Source organism: Sminthopsis crassicaudata, chromosome 6 (genome assembly GCF_048593235.1).
Source record: "Sminthopsis crassicaudata isolate SCR6 chromosome 6, ASM4859323v1, whole genome shotgun sequence".
Classification (NCBI taxonomy): Eukaryota; Metazoa; Chordata; class Mammalia; order Dasyuromorphia; family Dasyuridae; genus Sminthopsis; species Sminthopsis crassicaudata.
In genome coordinates, this window is record NC_133622.1 from 192,007,135 (window position 1) to 192,033,956 (window position 26,822).

At 39.0% G+C, this 26,822-nt stretch overlaps 1 long non-coding RNA gene across 3 annotated transcripts in view; it reads left to right on the plus strand.

The window, feature by feature from the left end:
* Positions 1-1,454: 1,454 nt before the first annotated feature.
* The window catches only part of LOC141545539 (uncharacterized), a 53,964-nt gene continuing 28,596 nt past the window's right edge, over positions 1,455-26,822 (plus strand). The window contains exons 1-2 of one of the 3 annotated variants that reach the window (XR_012483059.1): positions 1,455-2,782; positions 22,949-23,031. This is a non-coding gene — a long non-coding RNA (uncharacterized LOC141545539). The remainder of the gene's footprint in view (positions 2,783-22,948; positions 23,032-26,822) is intronic. The other 2 variants (XR_012483060.1, XR_012483061.1) reach the window with 2 other exon arrangements.

Sequence of the window (26,822 nt, forward strand, 5' to 3'; positions counted from 1 at the left end):
AGTCAAAGGGCTGTTAAAAAAAAAAAATAGAAGAAAATGTGAAATGTCTCTTCAAAAATAACAAATCTGGAAAACAGACTGAAGAAAAATTTAAGTCATTGGAATACCTGAGTACCATAATTAAAAATGATATCTGAGACATAATCTTTAAGAAATCTTAAAAGAAAAAAAAAACTGCTTAGATCTCCTAGAATCAGAAAAAAAAGTGGAAGTAAAATCTATCAGTCATTTTGTGGGGAAAAAAAACTCAAAATGAAAATTTTCAGAAATATTATAACCAGAAATCTAGAGTATGTCAAACAAAAAAGTGTGCAAATAGGGGCAGCTAGTTGGTGCCGTGAAGTCAGGAGGACCTGAGTTCAAATCTGGCCTCAGACACTTAACACTTCCTGGCTGTGTGACCCTGGACAAGTCACTTAACCTCAGCCTCAGGGAAAAAAAAATACTGTAAGTAGCCAGAAAGAAAGAAGTACTCAGTTCAAGTACCCATGAGCCAAAATGTGACTTATACTTGGTTTAGTTGACATCACTTTAAAGGAGTGAAAAAAGTTTGGAATATGATGTTTCAGAAGGCAGAAGATATAGGTTATAATCAAAAATAACTTACAAAAACGGAGAGAGGGGCCGCTAGGTGGCGCAGTGGGACACAGCACCAGCCCTGAAGTCAGGAGTATCTGAGTTCAAATCTGGTCTCAGACACTTAACACTTCCTAGCTGTGTGACCCTGGGCAAGTCACTTAACCCCAATTGCCTCAGCAAAAAAAAAATTGGGGAAAAAAAGAATGGAGAGAGAAGGGAAGGAGAATATTCTGAGGGAAGGGAGAGGAGGGAGCTTAGTGGATTGAACAGTCACAATTTCAGAGAACTTATGATGCAACATGTCACCTACCTCCTGTTTCAAAGACGAAGGACTCAGAATGTGGAATAACGCATGAATAACGCAAAAATCTATTTTGTTTGACTATACATATTTGTAAATTTAAAAAATACTTTATTTAAATATTAAATACTTTTATTCATTTAAATATTTTTATTTATTTAAATAATGAAACCATTTATACTAGGATAAGGACAGTTGATCTAGTCCAACCCCCTCGTCTCATAAATCAGGATCCTCATTGTAATAAGTGGTGGAACTGAACCAAGCCCCCCGGACTCCAAATCCATCTCCCTTTCTACCAGTCTATACTGCGTGGGGCAGACATCCCGCCTGGCTAGCGGGGCCGACGAAACTTTATAAACGAAAATTTATAAAATTTTTAACATGTATTGGTCAACCTGCCCTCTGGGGGGAAGGAGGGGAAAAGTTGGAACAAAGGTTTGGCAGTTGTCAATGCTGGAAAATTACCCAGGCAAATATCTGGTAAATAAAAACTATAATTAAAAAACAAACAAACACTTCCGTTTTGAACCCTTGTCCTACATTTTCCCATCAGGACGGTGGGAACACAAGTGGCGACGACGGCTCTGCGGCCCTTGGCGCGCGCTTTGCCACGGGTCCCTGGGCGTTCTCTCCGGCGCCCGCCCGGGAGCGAAGCCCCCCTCCCGCAGTGAGCGAGCCCCTGCCTTCGGGCTGCTCTCCTCGCGTGGGTTCGTCAGTCCGGCTCCCGCCCCCGCCAGCACGCGGCCTGATTACAGGAAACGTGGAGCCCACCTCGAGGCCGCCCAGGACTACTGAATGGCAATTGGTCCCAGGTGTCCGTTTCGCAAAAGAGAACGCCGCGTTCCGGCTCGGTCTTGGCACCGCGTTAGCCCTGCCTAATTTAACATGAAAGCTACATGCAACGTCTGACTCCGACGTCGTTAAGTCCAAATCCATTTGCCAAAAACTACAAACAGGCCGAGGATCTGCTAAACAAATAATCCTGTCACTTTGCATCAGGGCCGCGGCGCGTTAATGAGGAACAGATCGGCCTCTTCTTGAGAGCGTTTTCCAACCTGACGAGCTGGGAAATAGAGGGCACTCGCTAAAACGCCGAGGGGCACTCGGGGAGCCGGCACCCCCTGTCTTCCCCGTGCCAGGACAGCGGGTGTTTGCGCTTAGCCGATGGCCCGGGAGCCCCACAAACGGGGCACCCGAGACTTCCCGGAAAACTGAAGCTGACTGCCCAGATCTACCTGAATTCTGGGCTTCGCGCGCCGCTAACTTAACGGGGAGCCTCAAGTTGGAAGCAGAAGTGATCCCAGAGACTTCCCCCGCACCTCAGTCAGCCTAACTCACCCAAGCTCCGTAACCTTAGCTCCCGAGGCGGGCCGGGAGACTCAGGTTAGTGACGGGACCGAGGCTGCAGCGTGGGGGTTAGGCTACGTAACAAGAGCGTGCTCGGCGGCCTGCAAAGGGCTCTGCTTATTATCTTGTCTGAGCTCACAAGCGCGGTGAGGCATTGTTATCCCCATTTTGCAGATGGAGAAGTGGTAAGAGGGGCTGGAGGACTTGCTCAGAGCCGCAAGGCTAGCGTTGGAAGAAAGAGTCCAACGTGGATCTTCCGGACTTCTAAAATGTCACCGGCAGATTCCCCCAGTGCGTCACTAAGGGTGTGAACACGTGTACGATTTAGGAATCCCTCCTCTGGGAACGTGGCGACCTCTCAATTATTTCTTCAGGAACTACGTGGTTCAACTGAGGCTGAAAAACATATACTCTGTAGGAACCCGATGGGTTTCAATGAGCATCTACACACCTTCTAGGCCAGTGTTTCCTGATGACGGGCCCCTCCATTGCGTCTCATTTTGGTATCTTCCTTGAAATCATCTTGCAAAAGCCCAAGGTCGCTGCTTCCAGGTTTCTTTTTTCTTTTCTTTCTTTCTTTATTTATTTACAATTTTTTCCCACAGTATTTATGCATGAGTAATTTTTTTATAACATTATCCCTTGTATTCATTTTTCCAAATTATCCCCTCCTTCTTCCACTCCCTCCCCCCCATGACAGGCAATCCCATACATTTTACATATGTTACAGTATAACCTAGATACAACATATGTGTGTAAATACCATTTTCTTGTTGCACATTAATTATTAGCTTCTGAAGGTATAAGTAACCTGGGTAGATAGACAGTAGTGCTAACAATTTACATTCACTTCCCAGTGTTCCTTCTCTGGGTGTAGTTGTTTCTGTCCATCATTGATCAACTGGAAGTGAGTTGGATCTTCTTTAAGTTGAAGATTTCCACTTCCATCAGAATACATCTTCATACAACATTGAAGTGTACAGCTGCTTCCAGGTTTCTGAGGGAGGTACCTTGGTCCGACTTTTGTCTCTGACACATTGCTAGTGTAGAGAAATGTTGAGAATTTTGCATAAAGCTTTTTTCCTGAAGCAAATTAATTTTTACTGATTTCCTGGAGTTTTCTAAATAACCCATCATTCCCCACATATAAACGTGATGTTGTTTTTATTTGCCAATATTTATATCCTTATTTTGTCCGTTTTGTGGGTAAGGGTAGGTCATTCATTGCTATGGCTTCTATTTCTAATGATGCTAAGTCATAATGGTAGCATTAGGCATATTTTAATTTCCAATTTTATTTTGAAAACTTCCAATTTTTCTCCATTATATTTAATATTATTGCTTAGTTTTAGATAAATGTTTTTTATCATGTTCCTGTTTTTCTTTTATTCCTATGCTTATTAGAATTTTTCCTAAAATGAATGTGACAATGTATTGATGATTTTCTAAATCTGTTGATATGATCATGTGGTTTTTATTATGAACATTATTTTTTTAAGTTTATCCTTTTTCCCAATGATAAAGCATTGTTGTGCTATTAATACATATGACATGGTCAAAAAATTTTAAAATATATTTTAAACACTTTTGACAGTATGTCACTTAACATTTCTTTTTTAAAAATTTATTATTTTTTATTTTAATAGTTTTTATTTACCAGATATATGCGTGGGTAATTTTACAACATTGACAATTGCCAAACCTTTTGTTCTAATTTTTCCCCTCCCCCCCACAGATGGCAGGTTGATCAATACATGTTAAAGTATAAATTAAATACATGTCCAAACAGTTGTCACTTAACGTTCCTGAATCAATGTTCATTTTTTGTTTGTTTTGTGAGGCAAAGTTGTCTTATAGCTAGTAACTGTTAAGTAACTGAGGTCTATTTGAACTCAGATCTTTTGACTCCAGGGCTGGAGTCCACTGTACCACCTAGCTGCCAATGTCCATTTATGATACTGATGTATATATTTCTCTTTTTTTTTCTACTTTATCTTTCCATAGGAAGAGAATCAGGACCATGTTAGTTTCATATAAAGTTTAGCAGAGTATTTTCTTTTTTTGTTTTGGAAAACAGTTTATATGCCATAGGAATACTTTGTCCTTAAATATGTAATAGAATTCACATTTAAATTTCCTCTGGATCTAGAGTTTTTCTAAAAGAATTCATTTAAGACTTGCTCAATTTTGTTTTTGGAGATAAAATTATTTTGGTTGTCAATTTCATGTTTTGTTAATTTTTGCATTTTAATTGTCTTACTATTAAGCCTTTTTAATTTCCTTTAAGAAATTGGTGGTTATTTCATTCAGCAATATATTGATATTATTTCATTATCTAAAGTGATTTTCAGTCATTTCTGGTGATTTTTTGAATGTTAACTGTTAGCATTGCCTTATTTCAAATCATGGATGCAGCTTTTCTTTTAAAATTATGCTAAAATAACATTTTACTCAAGCCTTTCACTCTAAATCTAAATAAATTCTTTTATGTTGTATTTGTTACTTATGAATATCAGAAATTTTAAATTCATCCTATAATTTGTTTCCTTTTTGAGGTGGAAGGGACTTTATAGTTCAGCAAGTCCAATCATCTTTTATACATAATGGACTAAAGTTTAGAGAGGTTAAGTGATTTCCCAGCATCACACAATTTAAAAGTGTTTGGGGTAGGATTGAATCGCAGGTCTTTTTGGCTCCAGTTAGGTCCAGCCTTATCCACTGAACCAAAGCTAACCATAATCACCTCCTGAAACAACAAACACAGATAAAGCTTATCTCCCTTTGGACAAATCTGGTCTTAATTACACACACCCCTTCTGCCCACTAGTCTTATCAGAAGATTCTACTTTTACTGATACATCCCCTCCCCATTTAAAAACTTTCTTACAAGAATGTGGATTAGGAATCATTCTCTTTCATCTTCTCTACCTCTTTCCTCAATTAGTCTTTTCTGGCAGCACCAGATTTAAGAAATAGTATTTAATTTCTGCCCCTGCCCACCCAACCCATTTTCTTTTTGGTTCTTAAAATAATCTAGCTCTATTTTTCACCCTACTTTTGTTTTTTAAATAATGCTTATCTAGGCTTGACCTTAAAACTCAATAGACTTATCACATTTATATTATTATTGAGTCATTCTTTATTTCTTAATTTGTTCAGATTTAGATTCTCTTGTTTAAGTTTCAGCAATTTTAGTTAATGTGTATGTGAAAGCCCTGCCCTGATTTGGAATTCTCATTAGGAAAGAATTAAACTTCCTGATCTTAAGGAAGAATCATCTTTCTTTATGATGGAATAGGTTTGGTATTGTGGAATAGGTTATTTGGGGGATTTGATTCCATAATACTCTCTGTGTGTCTCTGTCTCTGTTTTTATCTCTGTCTCCTCTCTGAGTGTCTCTAATCTGTCTGTCTCTATGTCTATATCTATCTCTGTCTTTCTCCTAACTCTCTCTCTCTCTCTCACACCCCCCCCCACAGTCTTTGTATTTGTTTTTGTTGTTTTCAAATAATATTATACAACTTAAACTGGTTCTTGTTAACAGTAAGGGGTCCTGAGGCAGTGTGGTCCAATGGCTAATGGACTAGATTGAAATATAGTCTCACATACTTCATAGTTGTATGTGAATACAAAAAATTACTGGAACTTCCTGAACTTTGGTTTCCTCATATATAAAATAGAGAAAATAATAACACTTATTTGACAGCATTGTTATGAGGATTCAATGAGATAATATATGTAAAGTGAATTATTATTGTTGTTTTCTAATTCTGATCTTTCATTTGAAGTAGTTCAGATAGAAAAGGCCACTGGTGGATTACTCTCATTTCACTTAATGCTTGGTTGACTAGTATACAAGTAGACAAAATAATTGCCTACAAGTGTTGGGATGTAAACTCATGAGTTAAGAGCAATTTATCTACAAAAAGCCCTGTCATGTAAATTGGCTAGTTTGTTTTTGAAAAATTTCCCTTAAAAGCAAAGAAACTTCTTCAACATAAAGAAGATCCACTTCAACATAAAGAAGATCCAACTCACTTCCAGTTGATCAATGATGGACAGAGGTAGCTGCACCCAGAGAAGAAACACTGGGAGGGGAATGAAAATTGTTAGCACTAATATCTGTCTGCCCAGGTTGCATGTACCTTCGGATTCTAATGTTTATTGTGCAACAAGAAAATGATATTCGCACACATGTATTGTACCTAGACTATATTGTAACACATGTAAAATGTATGGTATTGCCTGTCGTCGGGGGGAGGGAATAGAGGGAGGGGGGGTAAATTGGAAAAATGAATACAAGGGATAATATTATAAAATATATATATATATATATAATAAAAAAAAAAAAAAAAAAAAAAAAAAAAAAAGCAAAGAAACTTTGTCATGATTCAGTAGGTCCAGTGTGTTAAGGCTTGAACCATTGAGGCTTCCTGGTTGCCTAAGACAAAAAATAGAGCCAGCCTACAAAGAGTTAGTGCCTTTCAAACTTGATGGATGTTCCATAGCTGTCTTTTCACTGCACTGACCTCAATTGGACCCAGAGCCTTTTGAATATCCTTTCTGCACCACTAAGTAAATCACATTTTGTTAACTGCTAAATGGTCTCCTTGTGCTGCTGCTTTTCCTTCCAATTCCAAACCTGAAGCTTTGGAACAGCTTAAGTTAGGCTTTATCTGGAGCTATAGACTCTCCATAGACTCTCTGAAAGCAAATAAGATGATAGAGATGATGTGCAATTCATTTTGTTTTGATTTCTTCTATGGGGTTTCAATATTTTGAGAATAGTTCATTCTATATAGATTGGATGCAGTATGTTCTGGGGATTGTGACGTATAGTATAAAATATTACATTTTAATGAGTTTGAGTCATATAGAGGCAACTGTGAATAATGGTTTTTATCTATGTTAATGCACCAGTTCTATTGTAGTTCATTTCATTCACAAGGGTGCTTTGGACTTTGTATTTGCATTGATTTATGAAGGATAGTGAGGTCCTGGTGCATTATTTGATCCACTTAATCATGTCTTTCTAGGTGTTCAGTAAGTGCTAAATTATTGCAATTTGCAGTAATACAGTTTCAACATTTGTTTGTTAAATCTGCATTGATTGATGAGTCTGTGCTCCTGAAGGATGACCTTTGTGTAATTTTTAGTGGAAATGGCCTGGTCTTCTACTGCTATCATAAACACATCTGTTTCTATTAACAAATCCACATGACTCAACCAATGATTTGATGATTTTTTTGTCTATATATTGTGGTTGAGTTCATTTTGAGTTCAGAATCCCCTTGGGGGACTTAACTTACTCACTTATGGAACTTCTTCTCTGTGGTTTAAGCTGTCTTGATTGCATGAATACACACACACATGACTATGTGGACACACACACACACAAACACACACACACACACAAACTACCACTGCCTATCACTAGCCCTTCCTTTTTCTGGGTACCATAATAGTATGAATACTGTCTTTGCTACTAGAAAGGGCATGTCCATCAACTTCACTGTTGCTCCATTCACTGTGACTTCCCAAACTCAAATACTTTTGCCTGCTCATCAGTCTCCTGTACATGTTATCTTCCCCTATTGGAACATAAGCTCCTTGAGAGTAGAGACTATATCATCTTTATATTTGTATCCCTAACACTCAGGCTAGTGCTTGGTGCATAACAGATGCTTAATAAATGTGTTTTAGCATTCATTCATTCATTCATTTTATTTATGCATCCATCCATCCATCCATTCATTCATTTGTTTGTTCATTTATTTATTTAGTATTACTCTCTTTTTACTGCTGTCAAGGTTCCTTCCTGAAGCTCTGGGATTTAGTGACAATATTTTTAATATTTGACGTCAACATCTTGACTGGGCTTCTCAGTCAGTGTGCTAGAATTTCTATCCGTTTGCATTCTGCCCTCTGCTTTTTCTTTTGTAAGTTTACTTTTATGTTTTCCCAGAATATGGTATTTAGACTTCTTGGTGACTGGCTTGAGTATTGTGGGTGGTCAGGCAATTTTTAGCAAAAGTCTAGGTGGGCACAATGTTTAGAGAGCTATCCCTGAAGTCAGGAAGACTTGACTTCAAATCCAGCTTCAGATAATTACTAGCTTTCCTTACAAAAACCAATGAGGAAGGTTATGAGAGACTTATTATTCTCTAAAAATACAGAGGATACTGATGCTTGGGGAAATTAATAATTTGTTCATGGTCACATGGTTCAGTGTCAGAGCCAACTAATGTCTTTTTGTAGATGATTCGCTAGCATTTATTTGTGGTACCGACTATGTGTCTGATACTATACTAAGTATTTTACAAATATTATCTCATTTGCAACATTTGTAATATATAAAATATAATATTTATATTTATAATATAATGTAATTTTTACAAATATTATCCAGCCTTTGCCTCTCTCCTGGGCCTCGATCTTGTATCAGTGCCTGTTTATTGGACAGTTTTGTTGAGATAGTCTAGAACATGGATGCAGGGATTTTTAACCTTTTTTTTTTATCATGGACCCCTTTGTCAAGTCTGGTGAAACCTGTGGACCCCTTATGCAGAACAATCTTTTTAAATGTAAAAATCAAATAAGGGACTAATAAGGAAACCAAATGTGAGGAAAAAAAATAAAGATGTAATGATTTGCCCACTAAGTTCACAGAACTCCTCAAATCCATCATAGATAAGAAATCCTAGGCTATAGTTATACAAACCTATCTCCAAAATAGAACACACAACTTTTTAATGTAAATGTATCCGTTCTCCTAACTTTGATATCTTATTTTTAAAAATTATTAATATCATTTAATTTTTTTATAGCACAAAATTTCTCCCTAGGTTTCTTGTCCCTCATATATATATATATATGTATGTGTGTAAGTGCATAATATATGTATACACATATGTACTACACACATGTGCATGTCAATATGTATGTGCATATACATACATATAAATATGTAGATAGTTGTTCAGTCATTCAGTCATGTCCAATTTTTCATGACCTCATAAATTTGTCTTATTTAGTATGTGCCCATCTTACAGATGAGAAACTGAGGCAAGTAAGGGGTTAAGTGACCTGTTCAGAGTGACACAACTTAATGTTACTGAGGGTGAATTTGAACTCAGATCTTCCTGACTCTAGGTCACATATACATTTGTATGTATGTATAAACCCATATATTGTATAACATATTTTTAAAAGAAAAAAGATAAAAGAGATCAGAAAAGCTGATCAATATATTAAAAAGTTTGAAAATATGGGCAATGTAGCACTAAATTTTCTGTTTCTATTGAGGGTATCATCAGCCTTTTGGTCACCCAGGTTCATGACTATGGAATAATCCTGGACTTTTTACTCTCCATGGACCTTCCTATAAAACTAGTTGCCCACCCTCTGATCTCATACTTAACCACCTTGGTTCAATCTCTCATCACAACTCATCTGGACTATTGTAATAGCCTCTCAATGGGCTTTCTGGTCTCTCTCTCCCTTTTAATTCATTTTCCAAGAAGTTGCAAAAGACATATTATAAAAGCCCAGGTGGGACCATGAAATTCTTCTGCTCAGAAAGTTCTAGTAACTACTACTTTGGGGATGGAATAAAACCCCTTTGGCCCTTAGAATCCATTACAAAAGTAAATCTTTTTCCCCCAAGACAATTACACATTACTTCCCCAATACCCTCTCACCTACAGTTAAAATGGCCTATTTTCTGTGCCATCTCCTTATAGTGTCCCCATTCCTCACCTCTACCCCCCCCAAATCCTACAAAAATCAGCTCATATGCTGCCTCTTCTAAGAAGGCTCCCAGTTTTTTTAGTGCTTCCTCCAAAAAAACTTCGCATTTTGTGTTCCTTTATCTCCCTCCCACATTCCTAGTAGATTGTAAACTCCTAGAGGTCTCCGACTATTCTAGTGTTGTCTTTGTGTACCTAGCACAGATGCCCACCCATCCTTACCTGAATGAATAAATAACTGGAAAGCAAACCCAGCCCACCTGGCTTTTTGTTCCTTGTGCGCACAATACAGTGCTGTTTCATTTAAGTCTAATCCAATTTGTAATAAATAGTGATAACAGCTGACATTCACAGAGTACCCATGTGTTTATAAAGTACTTTAGAAATGTCATCTCATTTGTTAAAAAAATAAAAGAAAGGAAAGGAAAAAAAAAGCCCCCACCAGAGAGCCTATGACTTTTGTCCTGGGACAAACCCCCTATGGCTTTTGAAATATGAAAGGCTTATAGATTCGTTTGTGGCAGCTCTTTTTGTTGTAGCTAGAAACTGGAAGATGAATGGATGTCCATCAGTTGGAGAATGGTTGGGTAAATTGTGGTTTATGAAGGTTATGGAATATTATTGCTCGGTAAGAAATGACCAGCAGGAGGAATACAGAGAGGCCTGGAGAGACTTAAATCAACTGATGCTGAGTGAAATGAGCAGAACCAGAAGATCACTGTACACTTCAACAACAATACTGTATGAGGATGTATTCTGATGGAAGTGGAAATCTTCAACATAAAGAAGATCCAACTCACTTCCAGTTGATCAATGATGGACAGGGGTAGCTACACCCAGAGAAGAAACACTGGGAGGGGAATGAAAATTGTTAGCACTAATATCTGTCTGCCCAGGTTGCATGTACCTTCGGATTCTAATGTTTATTGTGCAACAAGAAAATGATAGTCACACACATGTATTGTACCTAGACTATATTGTAACACATGTAAAATGTATGGTATTGCCTGTCGTCGGGGGGAGGGAATAGAGGGAGGGGGGGTAATTTGGAAAAATGAATACAAGGGATAATATTATAAAATATATATATATATATAATAAAAAAAAAAAAAAAAAAAAAAAAAAAAGAAAGGCTTATAGATTCTATGGAGTGTGCAGCCAGATATGGAAGGAGCCTTGCCTCCATCTCCTGACTAGGCAGCGGCTAGATTACCATAGATTGTTGCTTTTTGAGACTTGTAAAGCTTTGTGTCCTAGGCCAATATTAAAGGTTCAGTCAGACTTTAGAAAAGTGAGATATATAAGACCAAGCCATCACTGTCAAATAAAGGCTTCTCTTGCACTGCTCATTCTGACTGGCCATAATATGCCCTCTGTGTTGGGGGACTGGGTCAGTTCTTTTTTTCTGCTGCTTTTAAGGCTCATCTGGGGCCCTTTAGACACTCAGAATGGGATCTCACTCACTAGGAGCTTGGATCCTTTTTAAAAAGCATTTTTATTGGTCTTTTATATCAGCTTAATTTTTCTTCTTTTTAGCTTCTAAATTCTTCTTTGTAATCAATCCAAATGCCAAGTGAAAATTATGATCCCGGTCCCTCTTCCCTTTCCCTCAGGCATTTTAAGATTCATCATCACAAACACCTTTTTGAAGACCTGACTGTGAGATAATTCCAAGAACTAGGATATGTTAAGCTAATGAACATTTTTTTAAGGACAGCTGCATCAGGATTGGGGGAGAAGAGGGAAGGAGGAGTTTTGTTTCCTCTACAGTGTTTGGATAATGAATTTTATAGGGGCTTTTTTTCTAGCTGACAGTCATAAAGCATGCTGAAAGAGGAAGCTCTTCAAACCTCCTAGAATGCTCACTGAGTAGCAAAACAAAAAAACCCAGACATATGTTCTTCCTTCCTAAAAATGTTTGAAAGGCCTGAGATTATTTTCTGATGATAGGCTGACAAAGATTATTTGGCCCAGGTAAAAGGCATGCATGTGTGTTTTTCCATCGAGGTCAAAGAATGTGGTTATGAACTTCAATTGAGCTGACTTAGATATTTCTTTGACTATTTTCATGTGTTTGAAGCTAGAATTTTTTCCCCTCATTCTTTTGTTCATTCTGTAGAAAGAGAACTTTTAGGGGGAGGTCCTTTTTAGTTTATGATGCTCCAGGATCTGAGATTACATCATTGAGAAAGCTGTCTCCCACAGCAAATATGGCTGAACAGATAAATCTTAGGGACTCACTAACATGGTTAGAAATATCAAAGGCACACCAATACCATTGTTAGGTCTGTGTCCCAGAGAGAACAGAAAGAAGAGAAAACGACCTACGTGTGCAAAAATACTTATAGCAGCTCTTTTTGTGGTGGCAAAATATTGGAAATTGAGGGGGCTGCCCATCAGTTGAAGAATGGCTGAACAAGCTGATGGTATGTGAATGCAGTGGAACGCTATTGTGCAATAAGAAATGATAAACAGGAAGACTTGAGAAAAACTTGGAAAGGCTTGTACAAACTGATGCAAAGTTAAATGAGCAGAACCAGAAATACATTGTATTTTCTATCAGCAATAGTATGTGATCATTAGCTATAAATGACTCAGCCCTTCTCAGCAACATAATGATCCAAATCAAATATAATGAACTCTCAAAGTAAAATGCTGTCTGTATGTAACCAGATAAAGAACTGATGAATTGGGAATGCAGATTTTTAAAATATATTTTTTCACTTAACTTATTTTTCTCATTTTTTCCTTTTTATGTTTTTTCTTTCATAACCATGATTAATATGGAAATATGTTTTACATGATAGCACATGTATAAACTATATAAAAATGCCTGCCATCTTTGGAAGAGGGGAGGAGAGGAAGAGAGAAAAATTTGGAACTCAAAATCTTATAAAATATATGCAAATTTTTTCTTTTCTTATTTTTAAAAAAATTGTCAAAGGCAGGATTTGAACTCATTTCTTTCTAACTCCAAGTCCAGTGCTTTGTGAAGGATGATTTGGAGGAGGAAGAGACTTGAGGAAGAGATGCAAGTTAGGAGGCTATTGAAGAAGCCCAGGTAACAGATGAACAGGTTATGAAGCAGAATGGTGCTACATGAGTGTAGAGGAGGACAGATGATCAGGATGTTGAAATGATAAGATTTAGCATATGGAGAATTGAGGGATTAGATGTGTGGAATAGGGGAGAATGAGGAGGCAATAGTGACAATGAGGTTGTAAAATCCTGGGGGACTAGAAGATTGGTGCTACTCTCAATAGTAATACATCAATTTGGAAGTCAGTTGGGTTTTGCTCATCCTGGATACTCTGTCAAAGTAAAACTCTATCTCTGTCCTTATTTAAGAAATCTGCTACAGCACCAAATAAGCTGGGGCAGGGGCAGACTTTTCCCAGGGCACCTGCCCAGCGTCCATGCCTAGTGAGCATTTTAGGCTGTAACAGTGGAACTGACATCTGGCTCAGGAGAGGGGAGACAAGGAGCTTGAGCAGAGGGAGGAATCATACGATGGAGTATATGGGATAAGTATAAAGCCCATTGTTCTAGAGTCAAGTCAGCTATTGCAGCAAGTATAGATATGATCTGTGTTCCCAACTGTTGATTGCATGATCACATACTCCTTGGGATTAGACCATTTCTTGACACCTCCCCAAGAGATACCGTGATTCTACCAGGGAGCCCAAGAGAGATTATTGGTCTGCTGGGGCCTCTTTTGCTGTAGTTAGGACCACATCCAATCTACAGGACGACAATGAGGATGTAACTTATTTTTAAGGTCCATGCCTCTATTTCTCCTAATGTGAAATGGAAAGGATTAAATAATCAGTCTCCAATATCCTTCTATTTGTATGATTCCATGTTTATTTTTCCCACAGTCCATGTTGGATCTTCCCATTCAGGATCCACTCATCAATCACTTGCTTATAATCTCAAATACTTGCTTTTCCCCTCTTTCTTTGGAGCCTGAGATGATATCTATCTATCTATCTATCTATCTATCTATCTATCTATCTATCTATCTATCTATCTATGTACTTATCCATTCATCTATCTATCTACCCATCTATCCATCCATCCATCTATCTATTTATATATCTATCCATATCTATCTATCTCTTGGTGTAGACTGATGTAGAGATAGATATTGATATATGCACATATATATGATGAATAACATGTATAAAAATACATTTTTCCTGAGTGCATATAAATTTGGAGAACACTCTTTAGAAAAATATGAGGAAACAACACAAAAGTCTTTCTATTTTATTGTTAAATCTAACAGGATAGAGTTTAAACTTCTGTTTTGATTCAGTTTGACTCAACAATCACTTATTAAGCCCCTACTGCTTGCCAAACACTGTCCAAGAACCAGAGAGTAGACATCTTTATCTCTTGGATGATCAAAGTCCCTCTCCCAATGCAATTCAATTTAGAGTGTTAGAAGTGAAATTCTTTCACTCCAGGGGGATCTGTAGATAAATTTCAAGGAGTCTGTAAAATTGGATGGGAGGAATTTATATTTTCACTTATCTCTAACTGAAATTTAGCATTTTCTTCAATTATGAATTTTTAAACAAATTATTTGGGAGGGTCTCTAGGCTTAATCAGATTGCCAAGGGGTCTGTGACCAATAGAAATGGTTAACAAGCCTTGAGTTAGGAAATTGTCTCCAGTGGCGAGATGCTAAATGACTTGTCCTGGGTCACAGCCAATGTAGGTCAAAGACAGAACTTTAGCTCGGAGCTTCAGGACCCTGGAATCTTCTCCCTGTTCCCTACACCATGTTGGTACAATAGCAAACAAAGCCAATGCTGAAAACAGACCTTGCCTTCAAGGAACTTACATTCTATAGGGGGAAAATGAGTGATAAATACAAAATAACATGGGAGTAGGGCCCTGATAATGGTGATCAGGGTGGGCCTCCTGTAGGAAGTGGCTTGTGAGTTGAATCTTGAATGGATTCCAAGAGGCAGTGTTGGAGATGGAGAACATTCCAGGATAAGGGTAAATGTCGGGCTGATTTCCTATAGGTAAAAGCATGTTGATGAAGTTTTGATTTCTGTAAGCGGGAGAGCCAGGAGCATCCAAACAGACAGCCTGCTCGGTCTTTGTCACTTTTTGGCAGAGCTGAGCTCATTGAAAGGGGAATTTTGCTTTAGTTTTTGTATCCATTACAGCCTGCCAGGACTCTTAAATATGAAGAGCCTGAATCTGATCCTTGGAAACACTTCCAGATGTCTTTGGCACTGGGAGAAGCCTCCCATGAAACTTGTAAAGCTGGATATTTCAGGGAAGGATGGAGGTCTCTGGTTACCCAGTGGGCACTTTTATCATCTGGTGTGTCAACTGCTATGCATGAAAGAATGCCCGTTTCCCTCCAAAGAAAACAGCCTGGCTCGATGGGGAAAGAGCCTGGAGTGAGGACGTGGGCTTGACATACCTCCTATGCCATGAACCTTTTCCCCAGCTGGGCCAGCAGTGGAGTTGTGCAGGGGGAAAGTCTTCTCGAGGACTTTCAGAAGGGGCTGGAGGGGAAGGAAGCTGTTGGGGTTAGCACCTGGATTTTTTCCATGAGCTTGCTGGGTACTTCACACATCCAAGAAGGGCTATTTGGGCCTGGAGCCCACAATAGTGGCTTTTAACCAGCCAATGCATAATCTCTTACACCCACTCCCCAGTCCCCTATCAATAATTATGTTTGATTGACTGCTCCAAGGGGAACACTGGCACTCGGGGGCTCAGAACTCATTCTCCAGTGAGACTGCAGGACCAAGAGGGGAGTGTTCTTTCCTTTTTTTCGGAGGCTGCTTGTGGTTTTGGTGCTAACATCTGGCCAAAACTGGGCCCCTCTGGCAATCTGCTAAAGTCAATGGGCCCTTTTTTCAGAATAATGCTATTTTTTTTTTTGCATTTCTTCTTTCCTTTTATTGAAAAAAATCCATTTGGAAAATGGTAGTTAATAAAGGGACACAACAGAAATCAAGAAATGTGAGGGTTGGGGGCCAGCGGTCAGGGGAAACCATGGAGGACATAAAGAAAACTAAAAATGCCATTGACTGATTTGATTGCTCAAGAGCATAAAACCTGATATCCAGAAGGATCTTGCCTTCCCTGGTCTGTTTTTTAACAATTTAAAGTGATGGGTATTATGTGTTATTACTTTTTAAAGTCACCTCCCTCATTCAGTCAAAATTATACTTTTAAATGCGTAAAATATAATATTTCAAAGAAAACCACTTACATTCAATTATAAAAAATATTTTTAAAATGTTCACAACCCTGGGTTAAGAATCTCTGCTCTTTAACACAAATGGTACTATTATTGAGAAGTAGCATAATGGATAGCTCTTGATTTGAGACCCACTCTTCCTACATACCATCTTCTCCCAGGACAAATTGCAGAGCAATTGCTAAATCTATATTAGTGGAGGGAACTTCCTCACTGAAAATTTCCTCCACCAGTGAAGTTATGCATCTTCAAAGCCATGACGGAAAATCTTTGCTTTCTGGGCATTCCTCTTTGGAATGGGTGATCCCTGGAGATTGAGAGATTGGATCCATGGATCATGGAATCTCAGAGAAGAGGCCTGAAGGGGCAACTAGTCCAACTCCTATCCAGAGAGCAATCCATGTATTTTGTCTCTTGCCTCTTGTTTAACCAGCCAGCACTTAAGGACCTCTGTATGGGGAAGTGACTTTCCCCCAAAGCACCCTATTTCTCCTCTGGACAGTTTCCTTATATCCAAAACAAGTCTCCTCTAATTTCCACCCATTGCCCCTCATTCTACTCTCCATGGACAAGGAGAGCAGATCTGGCCCCTAAATGTGGTGTTCTTCCTTTATGCAGTCATCCTGCTCCACTCCTTTAAGTTTTCACTTTTCCAATCTCAGACCTTTAAGTGGTCCTCCTGAAATATGATTTTTAGGTCTCTTATCTGTCTTCCAACTAACTCCCTTCTATGGACTCTCTAGATGGTCAATTTTCTTCCTAAAATGCAGGACCCCGCACTAAAGTGTGGATTCAGTCCTGGGCTTTTGAGAATCACTAAACCATAAACTGTCAGAACTGGAAGAGATCTTAGAGGTCATTTTATCTATCCTTTCATTTTTCTTTTTTTTCTTCTTTAATATAGTGTTGATTTTTTAAAAAATGTCATCTTTGTTTCCCCATTCTTTGAAACATCTTGAACTTGAAAAGAAACTGACAAACTTTCTTTTCAACTCACTCACCTTAAACAATTGTGAGACATTGATCTCCACCACAGAGGAGAGTTCCATACCAAAGGGCTTTGGGATTCAGTTACAAAAACATTTCAGCAAAATTAACTGACACCAAGAGGTTGGAGAGTGTACATAATGTTCCGTACCCATACTGCCTCGCTTCTGCAAAAAAAAAATAGAAAATTTTTTTTCATCTCTTTGAGGTGAACCTTGGTCTACATAGTATTCATTTTGGATTTTTGTTTTTTCCATTTCTCTTGTAGTAGTCCTTGTGTAGAAGGCTTCCTAGATTTGCCTATTTTACTTTGCATAAATTAACATAAGTTTTGTCATTCTTCTCATCTCTCATTGCTTCTTATAGTGTACTATTCTCTATTGCATTCACAGATGGCAGCTAATTTAGCCATTCTCTCATAACCACAGATCTACTTTTGTTATCATTGTTTGCTGTTACAATAACACTCCTATGACTATTTTGCCAATTCCCTCATTTCCCAGATGAAGAAACTGAGGTCAGAGTGGGGGGAAAGTCATTTGCCCAAAAATCATTACCCAGAACTGAAACCCGGGCTTCCTGATTCCCTATTTCTTACCCTTTCCACTGCATTGCAGTGGTTTGTTATCTGATCATGGCCAGGGGTGCTCCGTGTCTCTATTTTCTCATTTATTAAATGGAGATATGAAAATAACTTCCCCCCCACTTCCTAGCCCAAGATGAGAACTGAGCTGACTGGAAAGTTGCTGGGTTAAGGGTCATCCTTGTGGGGAACTAAGACAGGAAATGACTCTTGAGGGTTCATCTCCTCTCTTCCTTTGCCTTTAGCTAAGATGTCATCTGATCTTACCAAGACAGATAAATATCTCATTTCTTAAGGGCTCTAAGAAAAGGAAATCTGGGCTCATATTTTGCTGTTTATTCTGTAGCACTCTCCATTCACAGTCCCACTCACCACCCTCATTTCTTAAAGAAACTTGTTTTGCTTCAGTGAATCAAAATAAATCCTAAATATTTGATCTTTCCTATCCCTCAAGTTCAAATCAGAAAACATTTATTAAACTTCTACCTTGTATAGTGTCCCATGTGTCATGTATCAGGGACAAACAAAGTTTAGGTAATATGCGGTCCCTGCATTTGTGGAGTTCATAGACCAAGAGGGGAACAGCACACATATAGATATCTATGATAAACATAATAATACACAAGAATCACCCAAAAAGATACTCACAAAGGGCAGTGTGAGGTTCAAGTTGGGCAGAGCCATTACTTATTGAGAATCAAGGAAGGCTTCCTAGATGAGCTGACATTTGAGTTGGACATAAGTATTCAATGGGCAGTTAGATGGTACACTGGGTAGAGTTCTGGACCTGGAGTCAAGAAGGCTCGTCTTCCTGAGCTCAAAGCTGTAGATACTTATTATATGTATGATCTTGGGCAAGTCACTTACCCTCATTTTCCTCATTTGTATAATAAACTGGAAAAAGAAATGGCAAACCACTTCTGTATCTTTGCCCCAAAATCCCAAATGGAGTCCCAAAGAATCAGAAACAATGAAAAACAGCTGAACAACAATAATGAGTGTTCAAGAAATAGGAGGATATAATATGAGGAAAGACTCAGAGGTGGGAAATGTAGGCCATCTAGAGGGGTTGACAAGTAATCTTATTTAGAGGGGCCAGCAAAAGAGTTCAAATATTGATTAGAGGGCAAGAAAATTACTAAAGCAGTGGAATGAAATAGATCTACCAAGAAAAAAAAAATTCTGGCAACTTGTGTAGGATGGATTATAGGAAGCCATAGTGAAAGAGGAAGAATTGTTGGGAGGTTACAGCTAGAATCTTACTGGGTGAAAGAGGTGCTCTCCTAGTGTGCTGGCAGTGGGGAGGGAAGGGATGGATACAAGAACATGTCAGTGGTGAGGGGCAATCAGCACCTTTTATAATAAATTAGATATAAGACAGGAGGAAGAAGATGATTGGCACTGTAGAAACCCAGATGGGACATGAAATGAGCATCAAGTCTAGAATTTGACTCTTGGATCTCATTAGGAATGATACTGTCTAAGCAATGGCCCTAGTATTTCTTCATCTCCTCAGTCCTTAGAGCTCATTACTAGCCTGATGAAGGCAAAGACCATTTAATCAGAACTTTCTCTCCCAGTAGCTTTAGACTGCTTCCGTGTATTTTTAATTGAACTTTGTTATTATAATTATCCTACCAGTAGCTAGATGACAGAGTGGGATATGAGGGCTGAAATCAAGAAGAGTCCTCCTCATGAATTCAACTCTGGCCTCCAACACATATTACTTAACTCTACCTCAGTTTCCTCATTTGTAAAACAAGCCAAGTATCTGCTGAGTAAATACCAAATGGGGTCACAAAGAGTCAGATGCAACTAAATCAACTGATACATAATTATTTAATGTTTGGCTTTCAGAGGATTTTTACATGATTGTAGTCATTAGGTATATTCTATACCTGGTTCAGGTTACTTTGTTTTTTATTGGTTTTCAGTATCTACTCTGTACCATGCATTAAGAATACAAAGGCCAAATAGAAACTGTTTCTTCCTTTAAGAAGTTATATTTTAGAGTGGGGAAAACAGGGTAGAGGAAGAAAGACTATGTAGAAAGATAAATTGTGTAAATGATTTGTATATCATATATATATTTATATTATACATATATTTACTTCATTTTATATATACATGCTTGAATATATAAAATGAAGTAAATATAAGTAAAGTTAATAAAAAGCAATTCCTATGGGGAGCATTGACAGTTGGAAGAATCATAAAAGAAAAATTTTAGGAAGTGGTAACTGGGCTGAGCCTTAAAAGGAACTACAGATGGGGGTGAGGAGGTATAATATTCCAGGTATGAAAAACAGCGTAGGTAAAGGCGTGGAGGTGGGAGGTGGCAGGTCATGGATGGGGATGAACAAAAGTCAATTTAATTGGAATATAGAGTCCCTAGTTTGTGTAGGGTGGGGTGGGAAATGGAGATCATGTGAAATAATGATAATTTTGACCTGAGCCAGATTACAAGGCAATCATGTGGTCAAGCCTCTATTCAGGGGTATAACTTTGGAAAAAAAAAAAAGGTTAAAAAAAGGAATATAACTTTGACAGATATATAAAAAGTGGTTTGGAGAGGGGGTAAGGAGGCTTACCCTTCTAACTGAAGCCCGTTGTTTTTCTTGTTCCCTTTAAAATTCAGCTTGAATCTCCCCCTTCTTTAGGAGAGCATTCCAGGTCCTTCAGGAACTAGTGCCTTCCAGTTATTCTGGATCTAGCTTATGTATTCTTTGTTATTTACGTGTTGTCTTCTCCATTAGATTGGTGGCTCCTTGAGGGAAGGAAGTGTTTTTTGCCTTTCTTTGTATTCCCAGTGTTTAGCACAGTGCCTGGCCCTTGGTGAAAGCTTAATAGATGCTTGCTGATTGAGTGACTGACTGGAAAGAGGCAGGGAGATCCATTCAGAAGCCATCTGCAGTAATCAAGGGGGAGCTAGAAGGGCGGTCAGGCTTCAGGGTTTGGAGAATGACCATGCTGTCCAATGAGTCAAACCTGGTGAAATGGGGCCAGTTTTTCTCCCTTTTCACAGACCTGTATAGACACTTGTCTCCTTTCTTGATGGGCCATTTCAGTTCAGATCCAGGTCCTCATTGGCTTCTCTCTAGAACTCAACTTCTTAAGCTGGGGTCCATGACTCCATATTGTCTTATAATTGAATATGGAGATTGTGAAGTGATTTATTATTATTATTAGTAGTAGTAGTAGTAGTAGTAAGTGTCTGATTTGCAAGCCTATTTTTAATACTCATATACCTAGAGTCACTGTGAAGTGATGATTTATTATTAGTGTCTGATTTGCATATCTATTTTTTATACTTATATACCTAGGTCACACAGAAATTTCTCTAGCAAAAGGGGTTATAAGTGGGAAAAGTTGGGAAGCCCTGATCTAGAACACACTTTCCCTACCAATTAACACATCTTTTTATTTATTTATTTTTAAACCCAGCTTTTATCCTACATCCAGTCTTATGCTGGGTACTGTGTGGGAGCCAGAAGAAGTGAACTCCTGACCCTGCCTTCAGAGAGCTTTCTCAAAGAGACAAAAGAAATGGCTCTAAAATCCTCTGCGCTCCTCAAAACTCAAATGGTCCTCTCTCTACTGGAGAGCTTTCCAGTGAAGGGAGGAGGGTCTATCCAGAGGATGGAGGAGGGAGGGGAGGGGAGGAGTGGGGAGAAGAGTTGGTTAAGGCTAATGATGCTGAAAAGCCACACACTTCAATTCTTGGAAATCAATTCCTTCTTACGCTGCTTGATAATTTATCGACAATTCTTGAGGTGTGGCCAAGTTTCCTTGGCTCATCCAAGGAAATATAACTCCAAACATAATCCTTGCACAAGAATTGTTCCGATTTAGAGGCCTCTTAGCACTTATTCTGCAGCCAGTGAGTGATTGATTGTTCTCCTCTAGTTAAGGTAGCAAAGGCTTAGAGGGAAGGTGTCAGGAAAGAGAAAGGGGAAGAGCTTCTTGGAGGAAGTGAGGGTTGGGCTGAGCCTCGAGGGATGGAAGGATTGGGAAAGGGAGGGATGAAATGGTTTGGACATTCCAGCCAGAAGGAGGAAAGACCTGCAGGTGAGAAGGATTCTGGATGTTGAGGAGCCAGGGAGGAGGAAAGGGCAGCAGGTGGTAAGAGTAAGTCCAGTCTAGACCAGCTCTGCAGTTCTGTCATCCTGTGATGTATAGACCAGTAATTGTGCCACAAATCTTCCCCAAGTTCCCCTGCAGGTGCCTCTGTTTGGGAAAGGCCCAGGAAGCCCTGGCAGCCTCCCTGAGATACTTACCTCTGCATTATGCGGAAAAAAGCAAAGGTTCAAACAAACCTCCCACTGTATTAATGATACCCAGTTACCCTAAATTGTTAGTTCAGCTGGGACAGAAGCCCCAGCTCTGTCCGGAGAGAAGTGCAATCTGCCAGTTTTGGCTTGTTCAGTGAGAAACTAGATCTGTTTGCAAGTTTCCCTGGATTGGATCCAAGGTGAAATGGGGCTGTTTTTCCAATGGAAACTGTGTAATGGGAGACAATGGCTGTGACCTTCCCCCGAGTAACATGAATCCTCTGTCTCCTGTGTGACAGCCCCTTTTTGCATTTCTGAGGGATTCTTTAGGTCTACCCAAACAACCGAAAGTGGTCAGAGAGATGCTTCCCTGTAAACCATCCAAGACATATGGTTTCCTCTCTCTCCAGTGTCTTCCTTGAGTAGCTCTGTAAACAACTTCTCTTTTGTCAGGGGCAAAATTGGGCATCCTCTGGACTGGCCCTATATGTGCCTTGCTGGTGGGTTGAGAGGTATGCCAGCTGCTCCCCACTCTGGGCCTAAAATTTCACCATTGGGGCTTTTGTTCCCTGAACAGAACATACTCCTGGGAATAGCACAGGAAACAATTATCAGTTATTAACACCTTAGTGGGAATCCATTTAGCTAATAGCTTTCTCAGGACATGAACTGGGAGTGAATTTCCATTGGACAAAAGAAAGGGGGAAAAAAGTCTAGAGTGAAAGGATTACAAGCTTCCTGAATGCTCATAGGCAACGCGGGGGTAGTGAGAGGGTGCTGAGCACTATGGGCAAAGAAGATGCCACAAGAGGGAACATCAAGTAATCAGATAGTGTGCTGAAATCTTGCTTGCCATAATTTACAGCAAACTTTCTTTCCTATGGCCCTCTCTAGGTAGAGTGAGGAATGTCCCCATTTTACAGATGGGAATACTGAATATCAGAGAGACTTAGTCATATAACTGGTAAATATTGGAGGTAAGATTCAAATCCAGATCTACTTTCTTGCTTATCAAAATAACCTTTACCATGTGCTCATACAATCAACCCCATCTTACTAATTACAGGATGACAAACTTCTAAACCTTAAAGCCCTTCTTTGCCTTTCCAGTCTGTTCATACCTCACTAGGGTTATCCTGTTCCTCCTCACTCCATGAGCCAGTACTGACTCTGGGAATAGTCCTTGGATGTCCTTCATGCCTGGAATGCTCTCCCTTCTTATCATCCCTGGCTCCTGGCTTCCTTCAGTCTCAACTCAAATCTCTTCTTCTGTAAGAAGCCTTTTCTGTATTATTGTTCTCTAAGAAACGGGATGATTTCGGAAAGGCCTAGAGAGACTTACATGTACTGATGCTGATAAGGGGAGTAGAACAGTGTACACAGCAACAAGAATATTATATGCTGATCAGCTCTGATGGATGTGGCTCTTTTCTTCTTCTTTTTTTTCTTTTTTTTAATGGGATAATGGATAGAGCTTTATTTTTTTATTATAGTTTTTATTTACCAGATACATGCAGGGGTAATTTTTCATCATTGACAATTGCCAAACTTTTTGTTCCAATTTTTCCCCCTCCTTCCCCCCACCCCCTCCCCCAGATGGCAGGTTGACCAATACATGTTAAATATGTTAAAGTACAAATTAAATACAATCTATGTATACATGTCCATACAGTTATTTTGCTGCACAAAAGGAATTAGACTTTGAAATAGTATACATTTAGCCTGTGAAGGAAATCATAAATGCAGGCGGACAAAAATAGAGGGACTGGGAATTCTATGTAGTAGTCCATAGTCATCTCCTGATCATAGTCATTACTGCTCTATTGGAACTGATTTGGTTCATGTCATTGTTGGAGAGGGCCAGAAGTGGCTCTTTTCAACAGGAAGGTGATTTAGGCTAATTTCAATGGACTTGAGATGGAGAGAGCCACCTGCCTCCAGGGAGAAGACTGGGGACTGAGTGTGGATCACAGTATATTTTTTTTCATCTTTTTTGTTATTGTTTGCTTGCTTTTTGTTTTTTCTTCTGATTTTACCTCCTTTTGATTTGATTTTTCTTGTGCAGCATGATAAATGTGAAAATACGTATAGAAGAATTGCACATGTTTAACCTATATTGGATTACTTGCTGTCTAAGGAAGAGCATTAGGGGGAAAATAGGAGAAAAATTTGGAATACAAAGTTTAACAAGGGTGAATGCTGAAAACTATCTTTGCATATATTTTGAAAATCAAAGGTCATTATTCCATAAAAAGAAGCCTTTTCAAATTTCCCATGAATTCTCTCTTTCTCTGAAGTTACATCCAGATGATTTTCTCACTACCTTGTTCATATATAGATGTTTGCGCATCCTCTTCTCCAATAGACGGTGGACTTCTCGAGGGCAGGTAAGCTTGTTGCCATCCCCAGCACTTACACAGAGCTTGGCCCACTGTTCACTTGTGCATTTTGGGAGAAGGTAAAGGGGGAAGAACACTGTAGCTGAAAGCTCTACCCAGCCATTTGATGACCTTATCCTCCCACATCCCTTATTTCTATACCATGTTGCCTCATCACTAAATTCATGGTTTAGATTTTTCTTCCAAGAAAGACTTCACTTTTTGCCACAGAGAAGAACTGTCTCTCTCTGGATTAATCATTTTATAAAATGGGGATAATAATGGAGTTGCAAGTGAGATAAGAGTTAGAAAGTGCTCAGCAGAGGGCCTGGCACTTAGTAAACTCTATATAAACATTAGCTGCTGCTATCTTTCTAAAGCACAGCTTTGACCATGTCATACTCCTATTCAATAAACTCCAGTGGCTGCCTATTAACTCTAGGATCAAATATAAAATCCTTTTACAATCCTTCATAACCTGGACTCTTTTTCCAGTTTTCTTACTTCTTATTTTTCCTTTATAATCCTTGGCCTCCTTGGGCTAGACTCTCCAACTCATGACTCTGGACATTTTCTGTGGCTGTGCCCCGCGGGGAACTCTCTCTCCATCTCTACCTCCCCTGGCTTAAATCTCTTTCTATAGGAAGCCTTTCTCAGTCAGTCTCCCTTGATAAAGTGTCTCTCCTTTATTCATATTTTTCAATTTATCCTGTCTTTATCATATAGCTTGTACCTCTGTTTTCATGCTGTCTTCTCCATGAGGCTCTGAGTCTCTTGAAGGCAGGGACTGGTGATTTTTTTCCCCCTTTCTTTGAATCTCCAGGGCTTAGGACAGTGCCTGGTATATAATAGACATTTAATCAAAGCTTGTTGACTTAACCAGTGAATTCTGTCCCTGGTTCATTGCCTGTTCAGTCTAAGACTACTGGGAAGACTGGCCTTGCCATCAACCTGGTGGATTGGTGGGTGGAATTAACTAAGGCACGTTGGCTTGATATCATGTGGCCATAGCCAAGGAGAAGGTTGGGTAATGTTTCCTGACTTCAGCTTCTAGGTGTGCTCCATGCTGAGAATCCAACAAAGAAAATCCAACGTATGGCATTGAGCTGGAAGGGACCAGTTCATAAGATTATCTTGTTCTTGTTCCCTTTCCCTTATACCTTATTTTATAGATGAGAAAACCGAGTGTAAAAGAGACTTCTAGTGACGTTTCCAAGAATTTTTGTCTTTGAGAAAAAGCGGGGAGGACCAGTGTCCTTGTTCAGGACTTGAGGATTAAGAATCTAGAAGAATAATATGTGTTTAGTAGGGGAGGGAAAAGAAGGGGTAGCGGAGGACTGAGTTATGTACTGACATGGACTCCTATTCTTGCAGATCTCATCAGGCTTCTTAGGCTGGCGAAAATGTCTATTATTGGCCAGTTTACTCCCATTTCTGTTGTTTTATAAGTTTATCTAAATCCAAACAAACCGAAATCCAAAAATTCAGCTTCAGGCAAGAGATGAATCAGGGACCTCCAAAGTGATTTTCCTGGAGCTCTTTTTTGTATAATTCCCTCGGCATTTAGGATTAAGGAATCTCAGAGGAAGAAGGAAACTCAACAGGCATCTAAAGCATCTTCCCTTAGCAAGAATTCCTTCCACAATATTCCTAACAGTAGGGTGGTCCAGCCTCCACTTAGACTTCCATGGATGGGTAAATTCACTGCTTACTAGGGCAATCCAATCCACTCTTGGACTGGTAACAGAGCTAAAGTGGAGATTTCTGTAACTTCTTCCCTCTGACCAGATCCAGCTCCTCTTCTTCCAAATAGACTTTAAATAACTTGAAGACAGATATTTTGTTATTTCAATGTACTTTTCTATCCCAGTTCCTTCATGACATGGTTTTCCTATACCTTCACTTTCCAAGTTATGTTTCTAATGACATACATTAGCATGTCAATATTCTTCCTAAAATGTGGATCCCAGGGCAAGAAATAACATTTCTAAAAGGGTCTTATCAGAGCAGAGAATAGTGTGACTGTTGATCACCTCTCTCATTCTGACCATTATACCTCTTAATATAATCTAAGATCAAATTAATGGTTCACTTTCATCTCCTCTTATTGGTTCTCATTGAGCTTTTAGTCCAATAAAATCCTTAAATTCTCTTCAGGAGTGTTTTATAACCACATCTCTACCATCTTGTTCTTATGCAATTGATTGAGCCCTAGGATAGGCTTTCCCATTGATCCTCCTTAACCCATATTCTCTTCTACCTTCATTGTTGTGTTAACCCCCAAAGGTAGTAAATGGAACTTTAGCATCCTTGATTTAATCCTTAAAAACCATTTATCTAGGACTATCCTCTCCTTTTAAATATAAGTAAACTAAAGTCCATAGGACTTA